Source organism: Bison bison, unplaced genomic scaffold (genome assembly GCF_000754665.1).
Source record: "Bison bison bison isolate TAMUID 2011002044 unplaced genomic scaffold, Bison_UMD1.0 scf7180017864516, whole genome shotgun sequence".
Classification (NCBI taxonomy): domain Eukaryota; kingdom Metazoa; phylum Chordata; class Mammalia; order Artiodactyla; family Bovidae; genus Bison; species Bison bison.
The window spans coordinates 8,370,267-8,379,536 of NW_011495069.1; positions in this window are offsets into that span (position 1 = coordinate 8,370,267).

The window sequence follows — 9,270 nt, forward strand, 5'->3', positions numbered from 1 at the left end:
TCAAGTCCCCTGCATTGGAAGTGGATTCCTAACCACTGGGTCACCAGGGAAGTCCCCTGAGTCTCATTTTTATGGAGCAGGAGTAAGTGGTGTGTGATTGGTCAGCCTGGCTTCAAGGGTCAGGATAGCACCCAGCACCTGATCCAGGAGGGACACAAGCAGGTATGATGCTGGTTGAACTGCATTTGTCAGGGACACTTGTCCCTTGGGAAGTGTTTTGTGTTAAGGAGGAACCAGAGTGCACCCCAAGCTCCTGGATGGGAGATACACACCGAGGGAAGTAAAACTAACAAATGGAGATTCCCACCAAGAAAAGTAAAACGAACAAACAAGAGAAATAGATCTAGAGCTGACAGCAGACAGAGAGAAGGTGCTGGGCTAGCTGATGTCAGGTTTGCAGGGTAGGATTCTTGAAGGAGGAGAGCGAGGAGCAATGCTAGAAAGAGAGGAGGAACAGAATGCAGTGAAGAGAAGGGGGAAAGGGTTATTTCAGAGATTAAAGCCTGTTACAAAGCTCAAAAGCAGGAGAAAATTCTTAGGCACTGAGGAAGAGAAGAGGGGTGTGTTTGGCAGAAAAGAATTCAAACTAAAGAATAATCAGAAAATAAATTGATTCATGTCTCAGTATCTTCATTCATAAAATCTGGATATTGATGTTACCTATATCAAAAAACTTGGGAAAGTTACATGAAATAATATATCTAAGGCATTTGGCATATTGCCTGGAACAAGAAAATCCAGTAAGTACTAGCTCTTGTTAATTAAGATCTTGTGAGGACTTCCCTGGTGGTCCAGTGGCTAAGAGTCCATCTGCCAGTGCAGGGGACATGGGTTTGATCCCTGGTCTGGGAAGATCCACAACAGGAGAAGCCACTGCAATGAGAAGCCAACACACCACAAAACAGAGTCGCCTCCACTTGCGGCGACTAGAGAAAGCCTTCGCACAGCAACAAAGACCAAAAGCCAAAAGCAAATTAATTTTAAAAAAAGATCTCATTAAACCAAGTCATCCAAGATCACACAGCTTACAAGTGTGTGTCTAGGATGTGAATCAGTTCAATTCAGTTCAGTCGCTGAGTCCTACTCTTTGCGACCCCATGGACTGCAGCATGCCGGGCTTCCCTGTCCATCACAGAGATTCTCTGATTCCAAAGCCCAAACTCTAAACCACTCTCTACCTAATAATTACCATTTACTGAGCACAGTGCTCTATACTCTGCATTCCTTATCTCATTTAAACTTTGTAACATCCCCAAGCTGGGTGTGGCTATTTTACAGAAAAGGAAATTGAGGATCATTTTAACCTACTTGCCCAAGCTCACGCAGTTGGGACTCACACCCAGGCCTGCCCAGCTCAACCTGGTATCACTGAGCCTGTTTCCTCATTTTTTTCAAACAACAGAAGCTAGGTTAGAGAACGGTCCCTCTGGTCCCTTTAAGCTCTACTGTTCTGGGAAGGTGGATTTAATGAAGTCAGAGAGCGGTCTAGGAAGGACGGAGGGGTGTGTCTGGGCCAGACAGGATCCCCATCCCCAGCTGACAGCACAACATCCACCAACAGAGATCCAGAGGCACCAAGGGACAAGGCCAGGTCTTCAAAGCATTTGTCATCGTCTGCTCCCACTTCCCAGGGGACCAGCTGGGAAGCTGCTCCAATTATACTGGGATGATGAGGGATCCCTAGGATGATGAAAGGGCAGGAGAGGAGATGTCAAAATGCACAATGGGAGATCTGACTTATTCAGCTTGGAGAAGGGAAGCCAAGAAGGGCCAGTTTTCAAGTTTCCAGTGAGGATGGGGGCTGGGTGGAAAGGTTAAGACTTGGGGTGTCCGAGACCTGGGCCCTAGTCCTGGCTCAGCCACCAACAAGCAGTATGACTTCTGTTTGACAAGTTACTTCACCACCCAATCTTCAATTTACATACTAATAAGTTAGGGAAATAACTTTAAAAAACACTTCACCAATTTATACCCCCCAAAAAAGTATAATATTATAGCCAAAAACAACTAGAAATGCTCAAATACCCTGGCAACAGAGAACACTTGTTAAGCAGGCCTGGAGGTGGGAGAGGTGTTGATGCAACAGAATGTTAAAATGCCATTTGAGACACTGAATAATAACAAACATTGATTGAACACTATTTGCTAGGTGCTAGGCAAAGGCCCTGAGGCACATGACCTCATCTAACTAACATCCTCAAGCATCTTCTGAGGAAGGCGTTATCACCATCTTTCAGATGAGTTAGCTGAAGCCCCGAGAGGTTAAGTCACCCAACAAGTTAATAAATGAGGTCCGCAGGACTTCAGTCCAGAGGTCCACCTGATTCAGAGTGCCGAGACCCTAACCTTTACACTCACTGCCTCAGACTTGGGTATGAAAACCATGCAGATATAGAGAAATGTATATAGAAGGGTTAAGCAAAGGGGAAAAAAAACCCTCCAGAGTGATTATGTTAATACAAGAATGTTATCATCAATGTTAGGTTCGGAAGTTTATAAAAATGGGCAATTTAGGATGCTGAGAACTTATTTAGGACTGCTCAAGTTTAGCTATTTCTGCTTAATATTTGGTCAGAGACGATGAAACATATAATACCTGACTGAGGGGGCGAGCACTGATGATAGGGTCTTTCTAGTTTTAATATTTCATTTCCAAGGTGATCAGAGGAGGAAAGTACAGCTACATTTCCTCATCACTGAGAAGACACTGGAAATCTGAGACCGTGACTCCCCTGTAACAAGCTTCTCCATTACTTCACATTGCCTATCGCACTGCTTCTTGGCCTTGACTGCATATTGGAAGCACGTGAGAATTTTAGGAACTGCTGGTGTCCAGGTCCACTCCCAGAGATTCTTACTGAATTGATATGGGTACAGCTTGGGCACTGGAAGTTTTAAAATTTCCTCATAATATTCCGGTATGCAGAAATATGTGAAAACCCCTGGCCTACCCAGTAAAGGCCTAACTCCTTCACTTGGCATAGAAGGCTTTCTTTGATTTCTTCAGTAAGCTTCCCTATATCCCTACTTTTCACCTGTTTTCTCCAAGCCAATTAGAATGTCCTGAACATGCTCTGCTCTCCTATTTACATTTCTGTGCCTTTATGTGTTACTTCCTCTGACCAAAATAATTTCCTCTGTTTCTTCTCCCTTGTCTATCTGGGAAAATTCGTTCTTCAGTAGAAAGGCAGTCAGCCTCCAAGATGGCCCCCAATTATCCCCACCTTGTATTCCTGCCCTTGTGTGGTTCCCCTGCCACGCTGAACAGTCCTGACCTGTGTGATACTGATATTGTGGATAATGATGGAGTATGACTTCCAAGGGTGGGTCATCCAAGACATCACAACTTCCCCCTACCCCTCTCTTGGATCACTTGCTCTCAGAGAAGCCAGCTACCGTGTCTTCAGCAGCCCTATGGAGAGCTCCACGTGGTAAGGAACTGAAGCTTCCCGCCAGCAGCCATGTGAGTGAGCCAGCTTGGATTCTTCGATCCCAGTCAAGCCTTCAGATGACGGAAATCCCAGCTGACATCTTGACTACAACCTCATGAAAGATCTTAAGCTCGAACCACCCAGCTAAGCCATTCCGGAATCCCTGAGTCCTAAATTGTGAGATAATGTTTGTTGTTTTAAGCTGCTAAATTTGGGGATAATTTATTATACAGCAATAGACAACTTATTCAAACACCAAGCTCAGGTATATGACCCTCTGTGAAGTCTTTTTAGCTTCTCTGCGGAAGTTGAATTGAACCCCGTGTGCTGCTGCCGAGTCCGACACCCTCTCCGTCCCCAGCCCCATCAGGCACTCAGCACACAGGGCCTACCAGTGACTTGCCTTTCTGCCCACTGCATTCCACTCCAGGAGGAAAGGGGCAGTCACAGTGCAGGCTTCAGTAAGCACGTACAGAATGAATGAACACACGTGAGAACGGCTACCCGAGTTTAGCCCAGGATTCTTCCCTACAGAAACTCCAAGGTACGCTGACCGGAAATCATGGAGGTCATGGCAGATGGGTCCTGATGATTTTCTGAAAAATTCAACAAAACTCTGGCACCCATGGGTGTATCTAAAGCACTAGACTGGAAGTCAGAAAATATGAATTTTAATTGTAGTCTGTCAACTACCTGCTGAACTCTGAGTTTCTGTTTCCTCCTGGACCAAGAGATATAAGGGCTCTTCCAATTCTAAAATTTAACAATGCTTGTTTTCAGTTAACTATTACTTCTGATCCACAAAAGAAAATGGGCTAACAGTGTTAAACCATAGCCAGGGTTTTCAAAACTCTTGTGTATCAGAATAACCCTGAAGTTACTTTCTCTAACATACACACACACACACACCCCGGTTCCCACCTTAGACCTTCTGAATCAGCTTCTCTGGGTCTCTGGACCATGGCATCTGTATTTTTATATAGTTCCAAGTGATTCTGATGTGCACCTACAGCTGAAAAATGAAGCTACAAAGTGAGGGTGAGAAACTTAAAAAAAATTTTTTTTTCTGCCAGCTGGTTGGCTCCATTGTTTACAGAGCACAGTACTAATAAATTTGTTCCCTGAGCTGTGAACTTTATATGAGGTGGATGGATGGATGGATGGATGGATAGAACCCAGCTACTGCTACTGCTAGAAAAGCAATTCAAGATGTATTGTTAGGACTCAGCTAGGTCTTCAACAGAAATGACTCTTTGTATGACCCAACTGCTTAAAGACATTTACTGGAGATCAAATTATGGGGTATTTTAGCTTCCATAGGGTAAAGAACTGCTTTCTTTTTGTTAGATAGGAATGAACAGATATTAAGAGCACAGACTTTGGAAGCCAAGGCTTTAGGTTCCTGGCTCTTGCACTTAACTTACAGGCTGGGTGGGTTGGGTTTGTGGCTGGGTTAGCAAATTTTTCTGAACTTCATTTTCCTGATCTGTTGCATGGGATGACATGCACTTCATTATAGGAATCCTGTTAGGATTAAATGATACAATGTATGGAAAACACTTAGCACAATATCCGGCACAAAACAAGTGCTCCTTAAAAAGTAGCACACTTCGGCAAAAACGAAATATGGCCCTTTTATTATTAATGGCAACATATACTTGTCTAGTGCTTTATAAGTTACAGAGTGCTCTTACACCAAAACCCTCTCACCCCCCAAATCCTGAGGTGGGCAAGGCAGACACTAGTGACCCCATTTTACAGAAAAAGAAAGGCTCTGAAGGGTTCCCTGGCTCTAGATCATATGGCAAAAAAACGTGTCAGTGTCTGAATTCAGACTTGGGTGTGATTCCATGAAAATGAATAATTATACATGCACACTTGGCAGGCTGAGCATCTAGGGACCATCTGGCTCAGCAGGCTGAGGAGGGCTGCATTTCTGAGCAGCTTCTTTTTTTAGATGAAAGCAAGATGGAAAAATAAGCTGTCAAACTACTTTCCCTCATTTTCCACATCAGTGAGATGAGTGCTCAGTTTTGCCCTCTTTTCTAACTCTCAAATGCTACATGTCCGTGTATCTCAGTTCACTCCACCTGTCTTTGGCTACTCTGTCACTGACTCTGCCCTGGGCCCCACAGCTGGGACCTGGGAAACCCCTCTCCTCCTCAAAAAAGGAAGCAGGGGCAGCTGGAGACATCTGAGGGTGGGTGCGCACCAGCTGTTCCCGTCTGGATGGGGAACAAGAAGCCTGCTGATGGGGGGATTCTGAGGGGAGACAGTGATTCCTGCTCCCCGTGTCAATCAACAGGCAGATGCTTTTCCATCCAACAGATGGGTCCTGCTCCGGGAATAATGTAGTAAAGTGTAATACTAACTGTGGCCCAGAATCTGTGTCTTCTGGGGAGCAGGAGGCCAAGAGATCAGATATTAACCGAATCTAATCAAGAAGGCTCTTGCAGGCAAAGTGGACTCGAAATGAGCCTCAAGGAAGAGCGGGCGTTTGGATATACAGATGGGAGACTAGGAAGGCCCTGCAAGCAAGAAGACATTGTGAGAAAGGGCACACGTGTTTGTTTGGGGGATGGGTAGGCATATTAAGGGAACTGAGGAAAAAGAAGGCACAGCAAGAGGCAGAGAACCGAAGAGGTGGGGCAAGAATAGTGAGGGGAGGAGACGCAATTCTACAGAAAAAAGGAGTCCCAAAGATTCCTGGCAACTCAAGTGATGGAGACTCGACCACCAGCCCATATTCCAACTGACGGGGAAACTGAAGTCATGAAAGGAAAGCATGCACAGCAATCAGAGTGAGGGAGAGAGGGGGACAAGAACCTGGGGTGCTGAGCAATCAGTTTCGTCATCTTTCTGTCAGACCACCCTTGCAGGCTGGTGTTGTTACACAAGTGGGGTTTCAGGCAGATCTGGCCGCAGAATGCAAAGGGAGAGAGAGGTTTGAGTCCGGGAGACTGTAAAAGTGATTCCAGGGTGAGTTGATGGAAGGACTAGACTCAAGTGAAGTGGGGAAGATGTGCTGGGTGTGAGGATCATGGCAAAGGGAGGAACAAGAGGCCCTGGCAGGAACCAGACCTGGCTGTAAGGGTGAGAGCTGTGGACAGGTCATTCGCAGGACATCCTCAGGCCTGGGAGTTTCTCCTGAGGAGGTCACAGGACACTTTAACTCCCTGACCTCAGTCTCAAAGCCAGCAGACAAAAATTCACCAACTAGCCTCTACAACCAGCTCCCTATCCCCAGGTCCTTTTCCCTTTCCCACCCTTTACACAGACCTTCTTTCTGAGTCTCCCAGACCTTCGGTTTTCATCTGCTGCTTAGGTGTCTGTGCTTGGATGATTAGGTATGAAACTAAAACTCAAACCAGAACCTAAGAGTGTAAACTCTCCCTAGTGGTGAAGAAAACTGCAAAACTAGAACTGTGGTATGAATTTTTATTTTTGAGGTGAGGAGCAGGCAGATCAGAGCGGAGAGAATGGAAAAACTCTCTTCTTCTAGCTCCACCCTCCCATGACTGTGGGGCCGTTAGCAGGGAGCTCACTGAAACTGAAGGAGCTGGAATGAGAATTAGACCAAGACCATCTTGGGCCATTCAGCACAAGGACAGATTCTCCCTAAACTTACAGGTATGTAAGAAGGACCAAATAAATAATAGTTATGATAGCTAACTTAAAAAAATCATTTCTTTGGCTGTGCAGGGTCTTAGCTGTGCCATGCACTCTTAGTGTGGCATCTGGGATCTAGTTCCCTGACCAGGGATCAAACCTGGGGCCCCTGCACTGGGAGCGTGGAGTCTTAGCCACTGGACCATCAGGGAAGTCCTCATGGCTAATGTTATTAAGCCCTTAGTACAGACATTGTGCTAAGCACTTAACATACATTATTTAACTATTATGACAACCCTAAGATATAAATACTATTGGAATTCTCATTTTACAAATGAGGAAGTTGAAGCTCGTAAAAGTTAACAGGTTAGCATAAAGTCACAGGACTAATAGTGTTGGTGCATCTGATTTCAAACCATGTTCTTCGACCCTGAACTGCTTTCCTCATCTGTCAGATCAACAGAGCACCTGGCCCACAGTTCTTGGCAAAGCTCAGTTCTCTCTCAAATCTGCTTCTCAGTAACATTAAGGATGTCATTAAATCTCAATGCAAGTCACATAGAAATAGCTGGGGAGTTTAACCTTCTTGATTCAATCTCATTAAATTACATTCCTTATAACCTGAGAGTTTAAGGAGAAGGTGGGTGTGTGTGTCTGTGCTTAGTTATGTCTGACTCTATTCGACCCCACAGACTGTAGCCTGCCAAGCTCCTCTGTCCATGGAATTTTCCGGGCATGAATATTGGAATGGATTGCCATTTCCTACTCTAGAGGATCTTCCTGACCCAGGGAATCAAATCTGTGTCTCCTGCATTGGCAGGAAGATTCTTTACCACTGCCCTACCTGGGAAGTCCTTTTAAAGAGAAGGGTTATTTATGAGGCAAAACCAAGGTTACCTATTAGGCCATAGGGCCTGGTGATTAAAAGTTTGGATTCTGATGCCTGAATTCCAGTTTTGTCAAATTCTTTCTGTGAGAGCTGGATCAAATAATTTCTCTAAGACCCCGTTTCCTCATACATAAACTGACACTAACACCATCTGACCTCATGGGCTTACTGTGAACAGCAGATGAGATGCTGCATGGAAAGCCCTGGTCACAGTCTGGGACACACAGTAAGGGCCCAGTGAGTGCTGGCTATCATGATGGTGATCGTCAGCATCGGTGCCATCAGTTTCCATGCAGCTACGGCCAGCGACACTTGGCTTTTGCATCCTGCTGTGATGGGACAGAAAGCGAGCTTCCTACGAGGCTAGGTCCCAAGTACAGAGTAGGGCCTTTCCTGTCCCTCTGTCACTTTGCAGGCCCAGGGATAAGTGGTGACCCAGAAGGAAAAGGGGACAAAGGTTCCCACAAGGCCAAGACACAGAGTTGGAGTCCATCAATTGATGTTACAAGAGCCCAGTGGTCTTCTTGAAGGAGGGCAAGCAGGACACACACTGGAAAAGGGCTTGGGGACTGTTGAGAGCGTAACAAGAACCTGGCCAATCTTAGTCTGACACGTCCAGGAATTGGGAGGGATGGGGCATCACATTCCATCCAGTATTTACTTACTGTCCTTCTCGATACACCCCTCTGCACACAGCAATGTCACGATATACCTTACCACTAGGATGCCTCCACAGGTGCGGTCCAACGACGGGATGGGGAACAAGAGTATGCAGAAGAAACCCAGGACATCTTTGCTTTTGGAAAGGATTCACTAGAATGGGATTTATGAGCACATACCAGTTACTTTGCAGGATTTCTTTACCTTATCTAAAAGGCCATTTAACTGGTGCCCTTCAATTTGCTGGAAGCTAATAAAAAACCAGGACAAAAGACCAAAGACCTGTGGTACCCACTCCGAGCAGTTAAAGGAATGATTACAAAGTCGAAGCACTAACGGCCGTGCATTCTAGTTGCAGGGGTGTCCCTAAAGCACTCTCTCAGTGACTACTTGGTTTTACTTTGTTGTTATTGCTGTCCAGTCGCTAAATCATGTCTGACTTTGGGACCCCAGGGACGGCAGCACGCCAGGCTCCTCTGTCCTCCACTCTCTCAGGGAGCTTGCTCAAACTCATGTCCATGGAATCATGCCACTCAACCACCTCATCCTCTGCCACCCCTTCTCCTCCTGCCTTCAATCTTTCCCAACATCAGGATCTTTGCCAATGAGTCGGCTCTTCACATCAGGTGGCCAAAGTATTAGAGCTTCAGCAAACAGTCGTTCCAATGAATAGTCAGGACT